This window comes from Ixodes scapularis, unplaced genomic scaffold (assembly GCF_016920785.2).
Source record: "Ixodes scapularis isolate PalLabHiFi unplaced genomic scaffold, ASM1692078v2 PGA_scaffold8__174_contigs__length_109621045, whole genome shotgun sequence".
Classification (NCBI taxonomy): Eukaryota; Metazoa; Arthropoda; class Arachnida; order Ixodida; family Ixodidae; genus Ixodes; species Ixodes scapularis.
The window spans coordinates 6,515,548-6,540,195 of record NW_024609883.1 but is presented as its reverse complement, the minus strand read 5'-3'; the positions used below and the strand labels follow the sequence as shown (position 1 = coordinate 6,540,195).

Below are 24,648 nucleotides of genomic sequence, written 5' to 3'. Positions count from 1 at the left end.
TAAGCTCATGCTGGCGAGAGCACGAGCTGGACACATCAAAATGCCCCCAGCTCTCAAATACAAGTGCGTTTTAGCTGCAGTACAACTTCAACTGCAAACAAATGACATGCCACAGTTGGTTTCCTTTTCTAGACATGCTTTGTGAAAGAGAGATTGGCTTCCTTCACATTGAATGCCCCTAGGAGCATCAGCACGAAGCAGAGACTGCCTGCATAAACAATGCACGGCATAAGCAGAACCTTTTGGTCGCACACAAGAAATAAGGGAAAGTGTTACAGGGAAGTCTTCCATCATCCCATTACAAATGCACTTTAGTAGATGGCCCCTCATTAATTGCTGTATGAAGTCTACAGAGGTAGGTTCTTTGCCGGATGCTATGCAGTACATGTTACCGATAGCAAATAAACCACAATCTACAGTGCAATCTTGGTCACGTGCAGGTCTCACAAAAATAGTTATATTTGCAGATGGAAACTTAAGTATGCTGCACACCTGTTTTACAGTATCAGGAGGAACAGTTTGATCAAAAGAATCATAAACAAAGACAGAATCAGGGGGTGCCTCAATAGTTGTTACTGTGATCCAATGATCCGGGTTTGTTGTGTGTAATATTTGAATGAATGTTCCCTTTATCTCCCTGGCCCAGCAGAGTGTCTTGGAAACTTTCCCGATGCGGAAATGTTTGGCGTGTTAACTGCTGTGCAATATTCACGACACTGTCGGGCAACGAACGATTACATACTATGTCATCCAAATGTTTATCTGTCTGTGAATATTGAGAGGAATCAACTGTGCACCAGTCGTTCTAAGACAAAGGCTTTTGTTGCAGATTTCTGACAATTTACGCTTTTTTGTGACTTCTACAGTTTGTCTTCCTCGTTTACTTTGAATTACACTAATACGTGGCTCTTCGAAAGATTTTCTACTGTCGCTTGTTGTGTCCTTTCGCTGTTGATCAGGCACTTCCTTACGAGCTGCACAGGGTGCCACAAACTGACGAGAGCTGTTCTGGTTGCTAGGAAACATTGTAAGATTGCTAAGGAATGTCTGAATCTGAATATCTGTCAATTTTTTATTTAGCTCCCGTTCCCCGTACTGGGCCAAGATGTTAGCTGTTAGTTTCACTATATCTGTTAAAACTTGCAGGCGTAATTATACCTGGCCTCAATGGTGTCCAATTTTACAGGTGGGGGTTTTAGTATGGTTGATGTAACTGTGGTTTGGGTAGGTTGGCTTGTGCTAGGCTGGCTTGGGTTAGGCGGGTTTGATCTGAGGGGGGTTGGGCTATGCGGGCTTGGGCTATGCAAGCTTAGTGGGCTGGAGCCAGCTCTGTTTGGGCCAGGCATGCTTAGAAGGTCGGTAGCGTCAGATGCTAGGCAGTGGCTCCTACTCTATCGATGCGGAGTGACATAGTGGTCGAATAGTTCTAGATTTGCAAAAGACTGTGCCGTCAAAGTGTGGGCACTTCGAAGTCTGTATTGGGAATAACAGAGGCATATGCAACTGTCTAGGCTTTTTGGTATCACATACTCTGTCTCTTCCAACTTAACAGTGTAGGTGTCATTTTGGAAGTTAACAATGTAGCGAATACTCTTAAACTTCTCATATTCCCTTAATACTATATTCCTAGCTACGAGAGTGCACGTTAGAGCTAACGTTAGCTGGAACGTGTCAAAGCTACTTGTATTCAAATTGAGCTTAAGGTCTTCAGTTTTGCAGACCTTAGTGATATGAAGTCACTGTAAATATACTCCAGCAAAGCAGTCATTGCAGCAGCCAGGTGCATTCCTGGGTGCAGGAAGCTTTCTAGTTTTTGATTATGGCTCTCAATTCGGTTGTTAGTATTATTCCTCATAGTTAGCAAGTCTCGGCGGTGTGAATGCACCCACAATTCTTTGCAGGAATCCCAATTGGTCATGAAGTAGAGCGAAAAATTTTCAGCAGTGTTCCCCCAACAGCGCTACCTTTTCGTCATAAATGGACCAGGAATTGGCTAGACAACTCCTTTAACTAGGCAACGTAATGATTCCTTTTGACGAACTGGGTATTTCATAATCTGTATGCCAAAGTAAGGGAGAACATGCCAAGTGCATAGGAAAATGGTGCTTTTTGGCAGAAGCTCTTTCAAAATCCTCAGATGATTTAGGTCCTTATCTATCATAACAACCTTGCATGCTGAAAGTACAAAAGGATTACAGTTTATAAACTTCTGAAACACAGGGCGAACAGTTAAGAAGGTTTCCTTTTGCGAAAATTCATAGCAAACACATCGACCCCTACCATGACCTCTTCACACCCGACCCCTTCGACCCATTCACAAAGAATTGAATAAAGAATGTAACCTTCTAACGTTAATGATGGGGAAAAGTTGAACTAGTTAGGGATACATATTTGGGCGAAACCAGCTGAACATCTTCTACGTTAACCTCATATGTCCCATCGATAAACAGAATTTCGCGATACTTCTTCAAAGTTTCTTGCACGATGGACGTCTGAAATAATACAAATAACAGCTCAATTTTTATTTTTTTCATAATGTATGATCCATTTAAGGTTCCTGGAGGCAAGACTGGATTTGCTTTAACAACAGGGCCCCATGAGCCTCACTAGTTACAGCTGTAGTCGCACAATTCACACAATGAATTGTCATTGTCTTGTGTTGTTAGTCTTGCCAGTTTTTTCACAGACACAATTTAGGTTTCATATTGCATTTTGCTACATTGGCAAATGTCTCTTTCTCAGATGCAGTCTGAAGCCTGTTTTGGGGGTATGTGCTGTACAATTCCAGACTATGGTTATGTTCAGCAATAAGTTTTGAGATCACATAACACATATCTGACTTTGTCTCCAAAACTAACGAGAGGCATTCCTGGCAACTTGAAAAAATAATAAGACAGCTGTGGGCACTTTCCACTGCCCATGGCTGATAGAGGGGCATCCATGGACACAGATGAATCTAACTGAGGAGTATTTAAATTCTTCACACTGAGCTAATGGACATGTTTTAGAGCTTTTTGTAAACACATGCAACCCTTGTTTGCATGAATCCTTAAATGCAGCTATAAAGGTAGGATAGTTGGGAAATTTGTTACTGTTACTGACGACAGATCCAGGACTTCTCTGGAACCTCGGAAGGGTACTTGACTCCCTGGGCCCTGCACTTATCATTTGCAGCAATGCCTTCACCTACATGATGCTCTCCGACTGCAATCTCTAAGCTAGAGCCTTACCCACCACCATCATGCTTGACACATGCGATTTCGGAGAAAAAATTTGCCCACGTGTCATGTCTTTTGCATGCAGTCGCAGAGCCAGAACCACCGGTCCCCCATCATGGCCACAGCATGTAACCCCACAACCAGAAGTATCACGCAGTACATGCCTGCCTTCTCCACTGTCCCCATCGCATCCACAGCATGCAACCCCATAGCCAGAAGTTTGCCCTGTGGCATGCAGCGCACGCCTGCCTTCTCTGCCCTCCCCATCATGCCCGCAGCATACAACCCCATAGCCAAAAGTCCACCCTGCTGCATGCAGTGCATGCATGCCTTCCCTCAAGACCCTTGCATCATGCTCTATGCCCACATCCATTAATCCCGTGCTTAAGCCCTGCCCTCTGTCGTGCACTGCAGACACATTCTTTGCATGCGTGAAAACCCTTCGACTCTGCAACAAGGCCTTCGAATGACGCTTGCCTCTAGTGACCCTGCTCTTTGTCGCACATGTTGGGCTGTACTCACCTAAGTCAGAATCGGGTGAATACAATGTGCTTGAAGAGAAGAAATTGTCACACACAGGCAGAGGAGGAAGGGTTGAGAGGGGCCCTACTGCAAAGTCTCCTCCATCCCAAGTAATAGTGGGGGATGCAATAGTGGCAGTACGGTTTGGCACCTCACGCAGTACATTGTACAGTCCCTTTCGCTTGGACTTCACCTTCTGCCACCACTCTCCACCCACTATGCTTTGGATAGGGCAGACTACCCTGGGTTCAACTGTTGCGGAGGCTGCCTACCACCTGCTTTTTCAAAAGCTGCGCTCTTCAAGGAAGCCTTTGGGCACCCCTCTGCACTAACTTCTGTACTCATAGCTGCAGCGGTGACTGCACCTCGGTCCAGCTTCGTAGGCTTTTCGGAAGGTTGCTGCCCTTTCGGCCTCGGCTTAAAGGACTCACAAGCGGCCGTGGACACATTCTCCCAAGTCTGCCATTGCCCGGCTGCCCTTGCTGCAAACTCAAACACCATCAACCAGCCTGAATCCAGCACCACAGCTTCCTATCCTGGGCTCATCAGAGTGCTTGCCTCGTTTGTGCTTACATTCAGCATTTGCACATGTGGCAACTGGTTGGCACGTGTCCGATCTGAGCTCAGGTGCCGTGCTGGCAGTTGGGACAGGAGGGCCTGCAGATTTTGATATCTCTGCCCAGATGACCCTCCTATCAGCAGCTGCCTCACAAGGTGCAAGGGTGGTCTCAAGGGAAAGAGCAGAAGCAAGGAGGGGTTGCACAGGAGAGCCAAGCAGTGGGAAGTCAACCTCACATGTCATGGTCAGTGACGTGCTCTCAACGGAAAGAGCAGCTGAAGCAACAGGAAGGACTTGCACTGAAGCAAAAGGAGAGGTCTGCACAGAGCAAAGTGGTGGTGGCTCACCCTTGCATGCCGAAGGAGCAGCAGAAGCTGCAGGAGAGCCAAGCGGTGGGAACTCAAGCTCGCATGGTGTGGTCAGTGGGGCACCCTTGATAGTCCAGCCGTCCCATGAGACGGTTCCTGGCATTGTCTCCTTGTAATCCTGTTGGATCCTGGCCCTGGCCATCCTCTCCAGCATGTTCCGCACTTGCTGGCTCATGAACCCAGCGAGGACCTGCACACAGTACTTGACATTAGCACCAAAGCTGACCGTCAGCCCAATCTTGTCAGCTGTAGCCACCTCAGTCATTCAAATTGTCAAGGATGTTACCTTGAAGATTTCACAGAAAAGGTGCTGTGCCTTTAAACTTTACAAGTTAGTATACACCACTAAAACACACCCTTAACAAACATCTTAGCTCGCCACGTGCCCGGGTAAATTTTCAGGTCCCCTTATTACAGCCAGCCTGGCAATCGTTGTTGCCCTATATTCACACTGTTTAGTGCGGCGGCATATTAGTGCACATACATACCTTGTTGCCCATGCGGCTTGGGTGCACGCCGTCGTGGTCGATCCACTGGTGCCACTCGTCAGCCAGCCCATCGAGGAACCTGAACCCTTCCCTGTGACATAGCTCTCGCAGCAGCGAGTTCACCTCTTGGTGTCTATTGTTCAAAGCCTGGATCTCTGCAGCGTGACTACACTGCCATTCCAATGAGCAGAACCTATTCTCCCGCCTCGAAAAAATGGCAGAAAAGGCGATCTGCATCATTGGATTGCGTTCACAGATCTCTGCAGCTAGACGACGATATTTGTCGATGTACACGCTTGCACCAATATTGCTGTTACTAGTGCCAATGTGCACAATGACATCAAAATCGGGTAGCCTCTCGGACACCTGGGAAAACAAGTGCTCGATCCTAATACCACTAAATGCCGCAACTTCAACAGGCATTCGGTTATTCAATGGGAAGTGCTGGTGCAAGTCCTTCACCATTGAATCACCAGCTATCAAAACTCCAGGCATGTTAGGGGTGTGGCTGAGCCAGCTCACCACAGGACACAGTCCAATTGACACAATCAAAACTAAAATACAAAGAGTAACACTAGATACAGAAAAGTATTGCTAAAAGAACAAGAAAATGCTTCAAATAGTGCAAAAATCGGTCAAAATAGCTTGCGTGAAACCAGCCCGAAACCAGAGCACCGGAGCCAACGGCAGCGCAGGCAGGAAGGAATTGTACGGGCAGTACGGGGCAGGACCCGACCACGGAAGACTACAGGCAGACGCACATGGTAATGCACATGTCATAAGAAATGCAACATTCGGGGTCGGGAGGTGGCACGTTACTTCTGGCATCATAGGATTGATTTCCACACAACCATCTCCTCCAACAGTTCTGCATCACTTTCGGCGTGGAAGGAATGTTTTCTACACGGGCCTCTTTCCTCTGACGGGACTATGTCACTTCAGGCGTCGGAGGAGTTATATGTACACAGCCCTCCTTTATCCGACAAGTTTTGGAGGAAGCACTCTCTTCGATTTGACCATTGCTAATTTTTTTTTTGTGTACAAATTACTGAGAGTTTCCTCTATAAAAATGCATAGGACTTGAACGGGACTTGCGGGTTAGTTAGAATTTACCGCAAGTTTGAATTAAAGGGTAACTGCAAAGAGTTTTTTTTTTAAACAGCCTAATTAGGACAAGCATGTACATGTCACAAAAGAAATCTTCTGCAAAAAGCTATTTTTTTCTAGCAATATTTACTCCACAGGACGTAATTTAGTTGGAGTCACAACTTCTCCACATTCGAAACCCCCGCTCTTTCGAAGCATGCGGAGTGGCTGTTATATGTCACTTCATGACGTATAGCAGCCACTACGTGACGTATACCTACTTTCTGAAGTGCGATTTAGAACGGACAAAATGGCCGCAAACTAAAATCGGTCTAGCGCAATAAACATTGCTGTAAAAAGTTTTGTTTTTGGCAGACAAATTGTTTTGTGACTTGCTTGTCCCAATTAGGTTGTTTAAAAATACTCCTTTTTTTCTTTGCAGTTACCCTTTAACAAGAGTTCATTGTAGCAGCTACACTGCAGTGATGTGATTGCTGCACCAATTGTGCCAAACTGTGCCAAGGGGCTAACCCTGCTACATTTAGCCTGCGCCAAAGGACCAATTTAGGTCGCCTTTCAAAACCGAAACTAAGACTGAGTACTGTAATTGAGCAGGTGTGTGTTATGTGGTGCAAGCGGCCGCCTGACACAAAGCACCGTGCATCAATTGTCCACCCGGTCTTGCATGGTTTTTCCGGTGTCTCGCGTTTCGCGCTCCTGTCTTGTGGGTCTCGTCTCGCGTCTCTTTTTTTTATATTTTCAACGATAGACGCGGATGTGTGCAGATGCTCCGACGCTAGCGTGCCGGGTACCAGCCATGCCGTCATGCTGTGAATCGAAACCATGTTTTTGCGTGGCAGGAGTTACTTTGTTAGCTGAAGCAACGCCCATGGGAAAACTATATTTGGTCATTGCCTTTCAGTCATTGTGGTCGCGCGACGTCGAATGTTACCGTCCCCATATCACTGCAGATATGGTACTTTCTAAAATGAAGCTAAGTACCACCGCATGTTCATCAACATTCCTGTTCTTGTTTAAATTATACGTTACTACAAAAATCCATCTTTAATTCAAAGACTGCTCTGTCAAAGTATTGATTATCTAGATTCCTTTCGGTGGGCTTTCTTTTGAGAAGGACCCCGGTACGTGAGAATACTGCCGCGAAAGAAAGTCGGTAAAGAGAAGTGAGCTAAAGCAAAGAAGGCAATGTCGGCACTGTGAACCCGCATAGCGCGCTTGTGTTTGTCTCAAGTTCAGTCGTTGCACAAAGCGCTCCAAGAGCGTTTTGAGGCTGGCTCGCAATGTCTTTCATCAATGCACTCAGGTTCTTTATTTTTTGTGTGTTTAGCTTGTACCTTGTTTGCTGGCCTGGCAAGCAGGCGCCACTGGACTGTTTTTGTCGCATGCTCGAAAGTTACATTTTGTGTATAATTTTGCGGATAAGTTAGCGACGAAACTGAGGGGCATGGTTTCGGTTTCGATTGGACAGCCGTTGTCTGTGCTCGCGCGACAAAGCATGCCCAACAGCAAGCCTGCTGAAGTTTGCCTCACATGCATGCGAACATGATAGCGTGACTGAGGCACCAGCTGGGACGCTTGCAATTCATTGTTTTACGTTTGCTTACTTTTGACGAAAATCTGACACGTCGGGAACCAGTAAAACGGTGGCAAGCGGTTTTTCGAAATTGCTTGGCAATGCCTACAGCATTGTACACTTGTGGGATGTCTAAGCAATAAACACAGAAGCAGCGAGTTCCGTCATAACACGTCACATCAGAATGCAACACAACACAAAGTGCACTTCGTTTGTACAGCACTTAAAACAAATATTTTTATTTTGGTAAGAATATCTGCTCCAAAATCCACTTTTGCTGCTCCGAAACACTGCCTTGGCTGCTCCAAAACCTGCTCTTGCTGCTCCAGTGCACTTGTTTTGTGGCTCCAAAGGCCACATTTGCTGCTCCAAAACACTGTTTTGGTTGCTCCGGAATGTGTGCCAAAATGGCTTGGGCCAATCGCATCACTGACACTGTTATTCTGCTGCAACACCCCTTAACACTCAGCGGTTGCATTGGTGCATAAGGCCAGGTCTCAAGAAGTCGGCCATTTTAGAGTCGCACAACAATCAAGTAGTTTTGTTTCCTCTGGGAACAAAAAACTTTAATTGAACAAAAATCTTTAATTGCCCAATTTGCTCTCTCCAGACTGCGATTTTGGTTTCGCTTGTTTGCAGAAAATTTTTAAGCACCAAACATATGGGAAACTTCACCGTATCTTTGATGCTTAAACATTTAGATAGGAGTTTCTTTTAGGGAAGTTTCCATTTCCCTAAAGGTTGCCCTCAGCCTCACTGTCCAAGCTGGTGATTGTGAAACTTATTTCCCAGGTAGCACAGAGCGTTGCAATAACGTCCAAAAGTTGTGGCTTTATTGTTGTCTACATGTTTTAATGTCACTTTAATCAACAGTGTAATAATGTTTGAAAAATATATTTATGTAACATTTGGAAACAATTTGTCAGCAACATTATGAATACATTATTAAGGCAAAATTGTAAAGTAATATATCAAGAACATTCTGAAAAAAATATTTCTCAAACGTTCTAACACAACATTGGTAGAATGTTTTAAAAAATACTGTTTTTGGAATGTTAAAAAAATCTATAAATTGACATTACGAATAAATATTTGTGAAACATTACAAAACAACATTAGTAGAATGTTGTAGGAGCACTGTTTTTTTTTAATATTATGGAGTGTAATTAAAATAACATGAAGAAATATCTGTGAAACGTTTCTAAATAACATTTGTGCAATATTACAGAAAGATTGTTTCTCAAATCTTGAGAAGTATCTTTAAATAACATTAGGGAAATATATTTTAGAAACATTATAAAACAACTTTTCTTAATGATGTGCAAATATTGTTATTGCATTGTTACAAAAGATCATTAAAATAACAGTATAATAATAACGCTTATTTAATGATATAAAATAAAGATGTGAAAACATTTTCCAAAAATGTTTAATTGTTGTATTTAAAGTACTATTATAACATTTTGTGGAATACTGCCATGATGCTGCTTTAAAACAATTACAATTCTGCAATTAGCTATTTCTGGGGTTACCCATACAAAGCATGCAAGACTCCAAGAGAGAGAGAAGAAACTTTATTCCAATCGGTCCAGCAGTTTTGCTTTAGGGCGAGGGGGGGAGAAGGGGATTAACCGCTGTCCCGTCCCATTCACCGTCGACGATGATGGAGGTGGTGGTGCCTCAGGTGACGGCTCGAAGTCCTTGGACCCGGGCGGCATCTTCGGCTTGCTGGACGGCCTAAAGCTGGTCGGCCAGGTCGTCGCTGGTGAGCGCCTCCTCCCAGCGGCGGCGACGCTGCCGGAGGCAATCCGCGGCGGCGACGATTGAGCTCAAATTTTCTCCCTGACTAACGTCCGCCGCAACGTGAGCAGTGGCAGTGATAGTCTCTTTTCTGGCACATTCCAAAAGCATTTGTCGCAGCGCAGCTCTGTTTCCGCACGTCTTACATGCGTCCGTCAGGTATAGGCTCGGCTAACAGTGGCGTAGAGTCGTTGGGCTGGGGTATGTGTGCGTTTGCAGTAATCTCCAGGTTACGGCCTCTGTTTTGCTTAGCTTGTCGTCTGGTGGCGAATATTTGCGTCTGTTTAATCTGTGATTTGTGAGGGTAAAAGTGCTAAAAACAACGGACGAGTAAAAGAAACAAACAACACAGAGCGCTACTTGCAACTGAAGTTTATTCTCAGAAAACACACATATATATATACACTGAAATGCCACTGCGGCATGTACTACTGAAATGCGACATCACCCAATCAGTGTTCGTCTCAAAAACATGGATCACAAACGTGGATCACCAACTAGCCCAAGTGCATACCTTTCTACTTAATCTGTGGTGTTGGGCGATGTCCCTGAACGGTGGTCAGTCGATCACCCCACGACCATTCCGGTTGTTGTTGCTGTTCTTCTGTTGTTACGTCCCCCCCCCCCCCGCCGTCGCCACCGCACCACTCTTGGGGGCGGAGGCAGCCACCGAATCGGCCGCAACTCCAAGGCAAGTTTTATAGTGGAATGTTTCAGAGAATAATGCCGTGACTGTCAAAAAAGTCTTTATGAGATACCTGAAATAGATACTCAGTAAAGGGTCATTCCATGTCAAATGTCGCAGATGTTGTGCTCAACCACCTTCGATTTCTAAAAAGTTAAACATGCCCTAAAATATTTTTGAAAAAAAAAAAAAGTATTTTTGATGGGGTGAGCGCGGTTTTAACTTTTCAAAATAGTGTGAAACTAGGTATCACTCCATAATTTTTGTGTATGAAAAATCATTTTTTTTATGCAACACCCAACCATGCTTTTCGTAAATCGTGCCGCTTTCGACTTCCAATGTGGTTAGGCTTGTGCTGTTTTGTTTAATTTAATATTTTTTAAAAACAATTTTTTTGAAAATTCCAACATTTTTGTTATTTATTTAAAAATATCTAATTGCTCCGGAGACTTGATAGAACTTTTTACTGGCTGCCCTTCAGGTATGTAATCTATAAAAAATGTTTAAACCTCTCAATTAATTATCTCGCAGTAAAAAAAATCCTGAAGTTGCCCAAAAGTGTGTTTTGACTCATAAACAGCCGTTCATTTTACCCTGAGGTGGTCCAAGTAGAAATACAAAATATGGTGGGTTTGGAAGAGCAATTGATTATTTGTTGATTCTGAAAGTTTAATCGAAGTAATTTTTGTTTAAAGCGAGAAAACAATTTTTGAAGTTAAACTTTCGCACCACAACCCGGCGTCGCTTCTTAACGCCTCTTCGCCGCACAGCACGCCACCGGCGACGATAGCTGACACGATTAGGTCCAAAGAAAGAACAGAGTTTACTGCCGCTTCCCCTTGTCCGTCTTTTCAGCTGCAAGGGAAGAAACGGCGGGCACCGTGTTGATAATTGGAGGTGCCGCCAGTGCGTAGCCATAGCAGGCCCGTTGTGCCCTTAGTACCTGAGAGCGGCTCCTCACACTCCGAAACGCGATGCCTAATCACGCAGAGTACTGCAAAAGGTCGGGAAGAGCATAAAAATAGTAAAGTGTAGGTCAAAGCTTTATTTAAAAATTCTTGTCTGTATACATCTATCCAAACTGATTACAAAAAAAAAACAAAAAAAAAAACAATGCAGCCAAGCACAAAGCAAACTACGGTGCAGCATGTCCTTCAGTGTTTTTTTTTCTTTTTTCTTTTCATGACTAGCAGATGCATCTTAATTCTAATCACTCTTGTTCTGAGTTCTGGAGGAAAACATATAAAAATGCAGCTGCAGTACAACAGAAGTCCCCCTCTTAACAGATGACCGAAAAATAGATGTTAATATTAACATATTGAAATTAATGCAGGTTAGTATCTGGATCAAAATATCACATAAAAGCTTTCGTTATATCAAATGTGGGACTAGAATTAATATGAAGGCTACGGAACATAAATCAATAGAACTGCTTCAAGTAGGACAGAACAGAGCTGACCTAATTATAGAAGAAACTGACATGCTTAGTAAACAGTTAACCACTTGAGAATACATATGAAAAAAGAAAATGCTACCTCCATATGAAATTAGTTCATGTGCAGGCGAGCTGGTAAACGATAGCTCTCAAATAACCCTGAAACAAGAAAAAGAAAATACATGACCACAGTAATGTGCGTTGAGTTCGTGCTTTTTTTGTTTGTTTTCCCTTGTGTCAGGGTTTTTCGAGTGCAGGACCTTCATGTGTGCATAATAAGTGTGCAGTCAACGCTTTCTGAACATTTTATAAATGCTGAACATGAGAGGTTATACAGAATATGCCAGCAATAAAATAATTATAAACAAAAAGAAACTTCCGCATTCTTTAACCGGAACTTTGCAAAGCGCAGCCACTCTGCAGTGGCGTTTGCGATTTCTGTGTCATTTGGATTGGGGAATTCTACTCGCACAGCCCCTAGAAAATTTGAATGGTTTAGTTAATTAATTGTAATCATCATTGTACTAGCTCATTAAAAAACAATGTTTTTTCTAATAAATACTGAAAGCTGTGAAACCTTTCAAGGCACATCTACGCTGAGCATTGGGCATGAGAAGAAACTAATGCTCCTCATCACATAATTTATTATGTCAATAGTTGGAATGTTTTTTTTTTTAAATTCTCCCTTTAACTTCTAGGATCTGAGAAGAGCTTTTGTTTTCTGCCTCGTTTTCTTTATCTGTAACAGGGAGCTAAAGTATCAAACTGCCTATTCGCGACTCCAGTGAAATCGACGCTGCGTAGTGGCAGCGCCGAGAAGCTCAGGAGAGGAGGTCGTTTCGACTCTGCCGTCTGCTATCGCTGCTTGGATCTCGTAGGCAGCATAGAAACAAACATTGTTTCCAGTAAATATTTTTATGATTCCGCCTTGTCATTCCTACTCACTGACTAGAAGAAGGTTTCTACCGTCGAAAAATCGCTTTGCTTTCAAATGTAACACTGATTTTACGCTGCAGTGCAGGAATTTGTGGTGGTCAGCGTGCTGAACGACGAAAACGGCCTCCTTTCGTCCGCCATTTTGCCTGAGCAGCGCGCCCTCTATAGTTCGCTGGAGTCGCAAATAGCACAGCAGAAGCACCTCTCTGAATCTCTAACTTTCTTGCTTTGATAGAATTTATAGCGTCCCCTCCGGTACCAAATGCAAGCTCTCATAGCTTACCGTACAAGTGCGACCGGAAGCTACTTGGGAGGCAAGAAGTGCCTCGCGCTTGTAAACACATAATGGGTCTATATCGATCAGAACAGCAAAAACTTGACCGCCATATCTTGTCTCATTTCCAGCATGCTTAGGTAGTAGTCTGAAAATCGTATACCATGTCTTCGTAAATCCATTAATTATCAACGCGTTGCTCGGCGAACTAGTCACTCATTCTATGTGGACTGTTGCTCGTGGTAGTATGGCTAATTGGATGTAGTCAAACGAAAAAACATTTGGCATGAATATTATTAGACGAAACCCCGAAACAGGGGGAACGGAAGGACAACTTCGTGTTTATGTTGCCCTTCCGTTCCCCCTTTCTCAGGTTTTTTTAATAATGTTAAACTATCACCAGTTTGTTTGCGCCGTAACTTTTTGGTATGTAGTATACTCTGCTCATTCTTCGATCTTGTAGTAGCTGCATATGTCGTGAGATTACCCCTTTTGGTTTTGTAAAGCTATGGACATGAAGTCACATATTGCACAGTGTTATATGTGCGTTCCTCGGTAAGATTCTTAGGTTTCATAACGAGCTAGTTATGAAGTGTTAACACTCGTTCTTTAAAACATTGTTGGCAAAACAGCTGATATTATGATACCAGCTGGGTTTGCATCAAAAGCGGATCATGAATAAAATTGTGCTGGTGCCCTCAAAAGCTGTTATCTTAACGTTTCAAAAGTGACGTTTTTGGTACATACCTTAGACAACTTTTAAAAGGATGAGCGCCTCGAAATACTTCTTTTCTTTTCGTCCCGTGAGGCAGTAAATTTTCGCCATATCGTCCACCATGCAGCGGCGCAAGATCCAGCGAGTTGCATCTGCGATCGTGTTCTTACCAACCAAGCCAAGGACTTGAATCTTAAAAAAAACAAAAAAAAAACACACACAAAAAACAGATTACATTTACAAGATAAGAATGCAATGCTACAAACAAACAAAACACAATTACATTCAGCCTTACAGGTTCTCCAGGGTTTCGGTTAAACTTGCGAAGATAGATATGCTCGTGGGAACTTCATACTTATTTTCTTGTCGTATACAGCTAAGTGAGTGTTTAGGCTTCTAAAGGTACCTTTTTTTTTCACAAGCTAACAAAACATCTTTACCATTTTAGCACTTTATGGACAATTAAGATTGAGATGATGGTGATTTAATGACAAGGTGCTAAGCCCAAGAATTTTTATAATTTACCAGGTTATCTCTGTTTTCTTTGGTGCATAGGTAATGTTCCAATGCGTCTATCTCTTCAAATGCTTGCAGAGAAAGAGTCGGGGGTAAGTCACTTGCGGCTATGGGCCGAGGTGGTTGGTTCCTTTGGGTGATCGCTTCATTAAATCTGGCCAGGGTCCTCGACTGTCTCAATCATTTGTATCACTGTTTCCAGAAGACTTAAGTTTCTCAGGTGTAATTCTAGATATAAAATCAAGATGATTACATAACAACCACTGCCACAAGACAGTGGTTGTTATATAATTTTATTATTATTTCTTACATTACTTATTACAGGGGTGGAACGGCTGCGCCATTTGCGCAATTTTGCGCCAGACGCATGTGTCTGCGCCATTCTGATCCATATTGCAGAAACTGCGCCACAGCCAATACCTCGCGCCATTATGCGCCAAATCGCAAAACGTGCGCCAAAAAACTTTTTATTTTGTCTTGGTTTCGGTTTCATTGATTCGATTAGCAACAATGAGCGCGTTTAGCCTGGTCGGCTTTCCAAACCTTTGTTCCGTTTATTCTCCCTGTGCATCCCGAGTCGGAAGCGCGCGAAAAAGCTCGGATTCTAAGCGCTACACCACTTGCGACTGGATTGTTATTCTTCAACCATAAGTGGTTAAGCAAGTCGGCTGAAGTGAGGTCGAGTCGTTAAGCGTCAGATTGCCTGAGGCTCTGCGGCCCGGGATTCGAGATCCGGACGTCAGCCAGTTGAAAACAAATGAGCAAAATATTTCTTTTAGTACTTCATCGTTAGAAGTTGGAACCTTATTCTCGCAAAATAAATCGTGATTTTATAGAACTGAAACGCGGTCCGATCCGAAACCTTGCCGACGAGCAGCTCTTACGCGAGTGGTAGATCTACTCGGCGTACTTTAACCTTGCTCCTGCTTATCGCTTCAAATACGATAACTTCATTAATCGTAGCCTGCTGCTTCGATATCGAGTTGCACAATAGGATAAACTCGAAATTTGTTGCCCTGTTTTTTCGTGCAACTGCAGGTCCATTGCTTAAGCACGTCACGTGGTTGGCACATATCATGACTATGTCGAGCATGTGTGGGTTGTGCGATAAGCAGTGCTGGTTTGCATTTTGAGTAGCTGAAAGCCACTCAGAAAATACGAAGGACGCTATCTTCAGAAACATAGGGTACTTGCTTTTTGATTCTCATTAAGGCTCACAATGTTTCCAGTTTTCGCATCTGTTACACTGTTATCCCATCTACCTAGGTCCCTAACCACTCATAGTCATCTGTGCTGCTATTGAAATTGCTCCCGTGCTTGCTAAAGTGCAATGAATACTGATCTGAGCTGCTCCCAGCCTGCTCCAGAACGTAGTTTTAGCTGCTCCCAACCTGCTCCAGAACACCTGTTTCAGCTGCTCCCGTGGCTGCTCCCAAGTACATTTCCTGAGTTCCACCCCTGTATTATTAATATGATTAATTAACCATATGATTACTACTTGAAAGCCATTTCTCACAAAGAGAGCAAAAGCAACAGAACGAATGGATCAGGCTGTCATGCCTCTAAAGGACGGTAGCTTGGGCCACCTAGACAATGATGGATATATCACTCGGGTCGATTTTCGCATTTCGATAATTAGCATATCTAACTTATGATTTCAATCTGTGTCCTATCTTTTATTTTATTATATGTACGACGCAAATATAGATGCGGCGAAAGGCAATACAGGGTGATTTCAGATAAGATCGACCAAAGGATGGCTAGTCGACTTTTTCAAATCAACTGATGTTTTTATATGTTATTGTCTAGTGTCTGGTATGAACGAATCCAAACTTAGTTTTGACTAGAAAAAATACTTGGGGACAGGAAAAATCGTAAGGCATGAGGTGGTGGACAGTTGCATTAACGCGCACTGATGGAGGGGGCCCGTTTGAGAGTGAATAACTAAAGCGATAACATTAGGAGAACTCTAATACGTTTTAGGCGCAAACTATGGGTATAGCTTGCTTGTAATATAAAGTAATCATATTTATTTAAAATTTATTTTTCTAAAAATTGACAAACATGCCTGCTCGAACGACAAATGGCAAACTTTGGAGGTCTGTATCTCATGAAATAATTTAATCATTATGATATAATTTGCAGATATTATTCTACTAATATATAGCTAATATTTAAAAAATAACTAAGGTATCTGTGTGATACAATAGTTAGGATATATTTAGTCAAACATGGAAAAAAAGATCAAACAAAGAAAAATTCCGATGCGAATAAAAAAAAAAACACCACCCTCGATTTTTTTAAAATTTAGGTAACCTGTTATACTCTATTTCGGCATTCATTTCCATTAAAAACATGTTGCATCATTTTATTGAGAAAGAAGATACAACTCCCCAAAGTAGGGTCCTTTTTCAAAGCCTACACTTAGCAGTGTTTTATACAAGAACTGACTCTGAGTTCCAGTTTCATGAAACCAACACACATCTTTTATATATTTTTATTCAGATGAGGCCAATGATAACTAAAGAAATCGTTCACACACTTAAATTAAGGAGAAACTACTGTGTACAAAGAGGTATCATATTACGGACTAGTGATCCGAGAAAAGATCATGCAGCCATCGGCCACTAGGAACTTTGTTTACTTTATTCTCCTGCGACACTATATGCTATTCCCTCTTCCGCTCTACCTTCATCTCTCTCTCTCTCTCATATATATCCCTGATATATATCCAGAACGAAAACATGTTCAAGCATTCCCTTTCTGCGTGGTAGTGTTCTGTGGCTAGCAAAAATCATTTCCTCGCTAAGCTCACGATTATGGCAAAATAGTTGCCGGAAACCGCAGACGACACTCGTCGCTAGTTCTGGCAAAACGGCCGATACAATCTTTTTTTCGCATTTCCCCGCTCGCTGTCAAGGACAAGGGGGTTCGCTTCAACCAGCAAAACATGGCCGCCGACGCCTGTTTACTGAGCAGTCATGCCTGTCGCCATCTCACTCGCTGGCGTAAGGGCGATAATATCAGGCACAAAGGGGCACACCAACCGGCAGCATTATCCCCAAATACTCGAGCCTCGCGTAAATACATAGAGTGTAAACGCTGTCGCCATGTTATCGTAGTAAGACTGCCCCCCCCCCCCCCCCCTCCCCCAACGGGGGACTGCAGTACGCGATGGCGTACTAACACAACGGCGACGATATCGGCATCGCGGGCTCCGAATTTTCCCATAGTTCTACTCTACGGGCATTTCTCGAAACGCTTGATATTGTGTATGCCCGCCTGGAAGGATTTCAGGCGCGTAGTTAAGATAAGGCGGTTCTCCGCGGCAAAAGAAAGCAATTTCACAAAAGCTTAAAAGCGGCGGCGACGCGTGTGCGGTGAACGCTTGTAGTTTTGGTGTAGACAGGTGTGTGTGTTCTCGTTGTTGACACCAGCCGGCGATAAGGCACTGCAGGCGGTAGCTCAGTACAGCAAGGGCTAATCCGAGTGACCATCAACGTAACCCCACCGCCAACCCCTCGCGAACCGGTCGCCGACATGGCTCAGGCTGTGTCATGAACCACGTGGTAGAAGCTTGGGTGCTTTCATATCAGCGCGTGGAGGGACGACAGTGCGATTCCGGAAAGTCTTTTTCGAAGGCCGCTGACCACAATTTTTTGTCTGGAGACTTTCCCTCTTTCTTCCTTTGACGTGGATCAAGCTTTGCCGACAGCCTCAGTTGTGACCTCTCTTTTCAAATGTACGTTTGCAGTGAGTGAGCTCCTCAGCCTCGGACTTGTCACTTGTGCACCCAGTAGTTCTTTCACTTGGCAATTATATGCCATCAGTTGGGGTTTAATTTCTATTATTTATGTATACATTATGAAGACGTCCTGGAGCTCCGAACGAGTGTTTTGTGCAGATTACTTTTGCAAACACAAAAAGACTATACCAAAGCAGCGGAATTTTCGAAGCGTTGGCGAGTTGGACCAAAACTCGTTGAAGCAAATTCTTCCGCCTGACTGTTCCACCAAAGTGAGTGCGACGGACTACCTGTGCTACCTTTGCTTAATGCACATCACTAAGGAGATCTCGATGCGAAGCTCAGAGCAGTGCCCTGAGATATTTGTGCCAGCTGAAGAAGCAATTAAAGATCTAAATCGCAGCATACTACCTACAGATGTGTCGCCGCTGAGACAACCAAGCGTCGTAAGAAGTCGGGACAGGCCTGCCTATGTCAAGAGAAAGCAGACAGAACTGGAGCAGGTTGCTGTCAAGAATATACGCTCAAGGCTACGTATTGCGTGCGACAGGGACGCACCATCGGGGTCGTCCGAACCAACATGCTCCACATGCACTGAGTGGGTGGACAACTTTCGGCAGGCCTTTGAAACCGCCACCTCTCTCCGGGAACGTTGTCAACACTCCTGCCGTCAACACTGACGAAGAATGAGGTTCAAAAGATGATTCCACAGGCCTCAATGTACCTCATCAGTAAATCCCGAAAACTCAAGGAAAAGCATGGCGTGTGGTATGAGCCGGATCCTTACACGAGGTGCAAGGTGAGCCCTGAGAACCTGTCTGCTGCCCTAGAGTACTTCACGAAAGACGAGCTACAATGTTCGCGCCAAAGTCCCAACCAGAAGGACGTCATCTCTGTCATGCTCAACGGAGAGAAAACGTTCGTGCCAAAGCGCTTCATGACACGCTCAATACGAGAGGCCTTCCGTATATACAAAGACAAGCATCCCGATTCCGGCGTTGGGCTAACGAAATTTTATTCGTTGCGCCCTAGATGGGTCCAATGTATTCCACACCAGGAAGTGTGCGTTTGTGTGTGCTGCGCCAATTATTATCTTTGTATTGCCGCTCTAGAGAACGTTACAGGCTCAACATTCAACACTGGTGAAATGAACTCGGCATTTCTGTGCGACCCAGCAACAGAACTGTGCCTTCAAGGAGACTGTGATCACTGCCCAAAAGGCCAGTTTCTTACACTCCAGGAACTTGATATCCCGGAGGATGAAGAGATTGTGCTTGCAACATGGGAGTCCGGCGACCTTGTGAAAAAAACTTTGGAACCTGAGACTTTCCTAAAAGTCATCCAAGTGACGGTTGGAAGTTGGGTACTTCACAACCATATCCGGCAAATGCAAGGTAAAGCGATCTACGATGAAAAACAGTGCATGCAACGCGGGAGCATTGTCTTTCATTTTGACTTTGCTGAAAACTGGACCATCGTGCTTCCTGACGAAGTGCAAGCATATCACTGGAAAAAAAAAACAAGTTTCGATATTTACATGTGTAGTGACGACAAGAAAATCTACAAACAGCTTTGCCATCATCAGTGAGGACCTGTGTCACGACGCCGCTCACGCTTGCTTGGCTCTAGAAAAAGTGAAGGAGTGGGTTGAAGACAACGTTGCGGTATACTCGTACGTGACGTACGTAAGTGACGGCGCCGCCAGTCATTTCAAGAATTGCTACCAGCTTCACCAATTTGCAAAGGACGATTGCCCACAAGCCCAGTGGTTATTTTCTGCATCTGGACATGGGAAAAATGCATGTGACGGAGTTGGCGGACTCGTGAAGCACCAGGCCACGCTGAACAACCTGAGAGAACGTTCAGTAAGCGCAATTCAGACGGCCAGGACAATGGTGAGCGTTCTATCAAAGAAACTGAAATGCGTGCATCTTGTATATCTGGACGAAAATGAGGTTGTTCGGTATCGTGAACAAAAAAAAGAAGAGTGGCTGACGGTGCGCGCCTTCCCTGGCATTCAGTCTTGGCACGCGTGGCGGCTCAGCAAGTCATCAACAGATGGGACCTGTGACGTATATGTAGCACGGACAGTCGGATCTGCTTGGAAGCAACTTTATTAAATGGGTACAGCGAGGAAAACCTTAGCGTAAAGTGCCGAATTTGATTTCCCAAGGACTGCTCATTTTGAATGCAGGGACATCTTATTTATCACATTTTTCTTCACGGGGTATTTAACCTACTGTTTTTGTTGGTGGTTACTAATAATTTTTATCTGATCACTATAAAAAAAATCCCAAAATGTTATTCTCAAGCAGGATAAAATATATCGGCTTGCCACGATTCATTCATACACCGAGAGCATCGAAGCTGCTCCAGTTAGGCACTATGGCATCTGTCACCTGAAATTGTTTGTAATCGTAAATACACAGCCAACCTAAATATCTTACTATTATATCTTTGTTTTTGTGTGTGGAAGTAAAGTTATTTATTTTACTCTAGATGTAAAATATACCGGAAGGTACAACTTCACACTGCATCATCTTTTCTCAAATCATTAGTCTCTAATATGATACCACTTTGTACGCTTATGTAAAATGCTGTATATAGTTTCTCCTCCCTTTTACTGTGTGACCAATCGCTCTTTTTATCAATGACCTCATCTGAATAAATGTATCTAAAAGATTTGTGCAAGTTTCATGAAACTGGAACGCAGAGTCACTTCTTGTATAGGACACTGCTAAGTGTAGGCTTTGAAAGAGGACCTTACTTTGGGGAGTTGTTTCTTCTTTCACAGTGCAATGATGCAACATGTTTTTAATAGAAATGAATGCCGAAATAGAGTATAACAGGGTACACAAATTTTAAAAAAAATCGAAGGTGGTGGTTTTTTTTTTATTCGCATTGGAATTTTTCTTTGTTTGATTTTTTTCCCATGTTTGCCTAAATATATTGTAACTATTGTGTCACTCAGATACCTTATTTATTTTTTCAATAATAGCCATATATTAGTAAAATAATGTCTGCAAGTTATGTAATAATGATTAAATTATTTCATGAGATACAGATTTCCAAAGTTTGCCATTTGTCGTTCGAGCAGGCATGTTTGGCAATTTTTAGAAAACTAAATATATTTTTAATAAATATTAGTACTTTATATTACAAGCAAGTTGTACCCATAGTTTGTTTGTAAAAAGTTTTAAAATTCTCCTAATTTTATTGTTTTAATTATTCACTTTCAAACTTGCCCCCTCCATCAGTGCGCGTTATTGCAACTGTCCACCTCTCCCTGCCTTACGATTTTTCTTGTCTCCAAATTTTTTTTCTGGTCAAAACTAAGTGTGGATTCGTTTATACCAGACACTAAACAATGTCATATAAAAACATCAGTTGATCTAAAAATGTCGACCAGCCACCCTTTGGTCGATCTTATCTGAAATCACCCTACATAGAAGAACGTTAAAGGGCAACTCCGCTCAATTCCGAAAAATTTAGGCTTCCATGTGATTCACATTCACAAAGCACTACTAAACAACTCTACGTCTTCGGATTCGCGAAATGTGGAATATTATTTGTGTAATCCTAATTTAAACATCAGCAGATACCGAAACCGAAACTTCGGTTGCGTCAGGCAACATCGGTCTCGGGTCGTCAGAGTCATGGCCACGCCCCGTCGAACCACGTGGTCTTGTGATGCTCGGGAGGGAGCGAGAAACAGGACACGCAACGCGAGCAGGTTTTTTTTTTTTTTTTTTTTTTATTGGACGCGGGCAGGTTGCTTTGCATGGCGTGGACGGTGATGGCCCTGGGGAAAGGGGGAAGGGGAGAAGACGAAAGAGAAGGGGAGCGGAGAAACAGACCGATAAGCGCGCAGGGCAGCGCAAACTAGCGCATCCGTGTTACGGTGATCACGTGGACGCCCGGTCAGCCAACACTGGGAGGAGAAACTCATGACGTCACCGTTCAATTTCGCTCTGAGAAGTAAAAACAAGCAAAACGTGAGAATGAAGTACACATGCCTCTGACGTAGTGGTTCAACGTTGGCCGCTCCAACTCCGTGGCATTGACTGCGCTGATGATTGCGCCTCGCGCCGCACGCTAGAGTTGGCAGATTTCGGCGACTTGGCTCGCTCGAAGGTTTGCTGGCCAGTTTATTAAATATATAAACGGAATTAGATCGTAATATTTGACGTGGGGTCTTCCTATATGATACTGAAGAGGGCTACATAGTTTTCTAAATATCAAAAATGAAGCGGAGTTGCCCTTTAGTAGGGCAAAAAATGTGCGATAAGTGAAAGAAGAAACTTGTAACAAGAGACATGGGCGACTTGACTCGTACTCGGACGAAGCTATTGGGGCAAAGTAGGGGGGATGGGATGGGACGGGGAACTGAGACATCAGCAGTTGCACACAGAAAACACGCTCTCGATCGGCCGGCTTGGCATTTCACAAGATGGAGACCGTCTGAACAACAGACGTGGTAGAAGCTTTGCACTAAAGTTCGCCCGGGAAAAGTTCACGTGTTTTTAAGCCTTATAAATCCCGGCAAAGTCGCATGTTTTTAAACTTTAGTCCTTTACAGCCCAGGAACGAGGCCGCTCCTTTCTGCAGCAATCAATTCCTAGGCCCCCTTCACTTTGGTTGTGAGGAGAAAAGAGCACAGGGAGGACATAAGACAATTGAGGGCAGGAGAAAGGCCTTCTGAATGTTGAAGAAGGTCTCGTAGCAGAAACAGTCCCCATGCTGGTGAAAGTTCTCAGTGTCTTATTTATGCAGCTGCCACTGAACAGAACTGCTGCAGCCGTTAGGATGTTCCCAGCTGGCCCCCGCTTGATGATGGGCTGTCTTCACCAGTCCTTCACATGCCCACTCTGACAAATGGAATAAAGTTTCAGGGTGCAGCCTACAACACTCTTGTGCACATGGGTCAGGGGGGTGGCACATACTTGACACCTTTCCAGGAGAATGTGGAAGCATGACTCAAATACAATGAACTTCCTCTTCCTCACCAAAGACGGTGTTTCCCTCTCATGGTCTGGTGTGGGATCCCTTGTGTGGCCCTGAGCGCACATTGTCGTGTCGGGATTTGGGCAGACGTCCTGCCTGTGTCCGAGCTCCCGACAGAGGGAGCAGCACTGCACTGTTTTTCGGTATGGTTGACAGCGAGTGAAAAGTCTGTACGCTTTGATGTAGAATGGTACATGGATTCCTTCAAACGTGACCACTGCCGATGTGGAGTTGCCCAGCATGCGGGCATGTAGTATATGTGCGCCGTTGTATGCCAGGATGTGAGGGAGTTGAGCAGTGGTGGTGCCCGGGTCCAGACCGTGGATCACCCCACGTTTACTGATTTCCAGCTGAACGTTAGGAAAAGCTACGAAGAGAGAAAGAAACACACTGCTGGACTATCAACCCTTTTAATAAACTTCCTTTTCCTCAACCCAATCCTAAAAGGGTAGCTTCTTCTTCTTCAGTCAGTGCTTAGACTTAAACTTCCTTTTTCTCCTCACCCTTTTTCCTAACATTCAGCTGGAAATCAGTAAGCATGGATAACCAACCGGCTCAGCTACAGGCCATCACTAATCACCCCACGTCTTGTCCCGGGTCGCTGTGCACAGCTGGATCGTGGAAATTCCGCTCAACGCGAACGCACAGTTTTCTTCGGGCGTGCCTGCAACGATTAAATTTTACGAGGCTTGAATTTGCATGGTGACTCGAGCGTTGAAAATGTGTTCGGGTATTTTTTTTGCCTTTTGTTAGCTTTGCGTGAGTTGGCGGTCGTTCCAGGCAGCTCGTAGTCCAGTTCGTAGTCGTAGTCGGGTAGTCGGGGTGCTGGCATGCCAGGTGGACGGTTTGTAGACTGATGTGGCTCTGAGGGCCGGGGCGGATTTGCTGGTAAGTTCTTGAGATTGCGATGTTCGCATAGAATTTGCTGCCAGTGGCCTGGTGGTGCTAGGGTCCGGCCGCTCTGGGCGTTGAACTCCATGGCGTTGTCAGCGGAGTTGGGCATGGTGGGGGCTTTGGCGCGAGCCGGGAGCCCCGGTGGAAAGTCGGTGGCTATGCCTAACGGGGCGAAGGCTAGTGATATGGCTGCCGACATGGTCGAGCTGTGGGTGGCGACTTTGTCCAAACAGTCACTCCGAGGTCCGCTTGGGTAGTATCAGCGTACAGCTCGTGACGTTAGGAAGTCCTTGGTAACTGTCTGGGGAACGTAAATGGTCCTGGTCATCCAAAAGCGGACTTAGAAGCAGAAGACCATGCAAGGCACAGCTGAGCCGCGTGGCGCCCTCTTCGTCTTCCTTCTGAAAGCAGGTGCCTATTCCACTCTCGTCAAGGCCTTTACGACTCTTCTCTAAGAGCCGAAAGTGATTTTAAATAACTCATGGAGTTATTTTGGATGAGAAGCTTTTACCCGCTCTATCCATGCTTAAGGTATCTCATGCGAGATACCGCACTCGTCTCGAACATATGCATGCCGAGGCAGTTGCTATCCGTTGTTCCTAGCTGGTTCGCTGTTGCTATCCACGCTGCTGGAATGCCAGCATAATAATTGAAGAGGTATGTACACCAATTGTTGATGACACCTCCACCCGTAACTGGACAGGCTCCTCTTTTCATTCTGAGACAAAAGAGTAGTCCAGCGCTGGCCAAGGTTAGATCTTGACGATCAGGTGAACGCGTCTCAAGATTGCACTGGAGGTAAGCCTCCG

General features: G+C 44.3%; 1 pseudogene; it reads right to left on the bottom strand.

Moving 5' to 3' along the window:
* Positions 1-11,526: 11,526 nt before the first annotated feature.
* Positions 11,527-24,038, bottom strand: LOC115329642 (annotated as a pseudogene).
* Between the last annotated feature and the right edge of the window lie 610 nt (positions 24,039-24,648).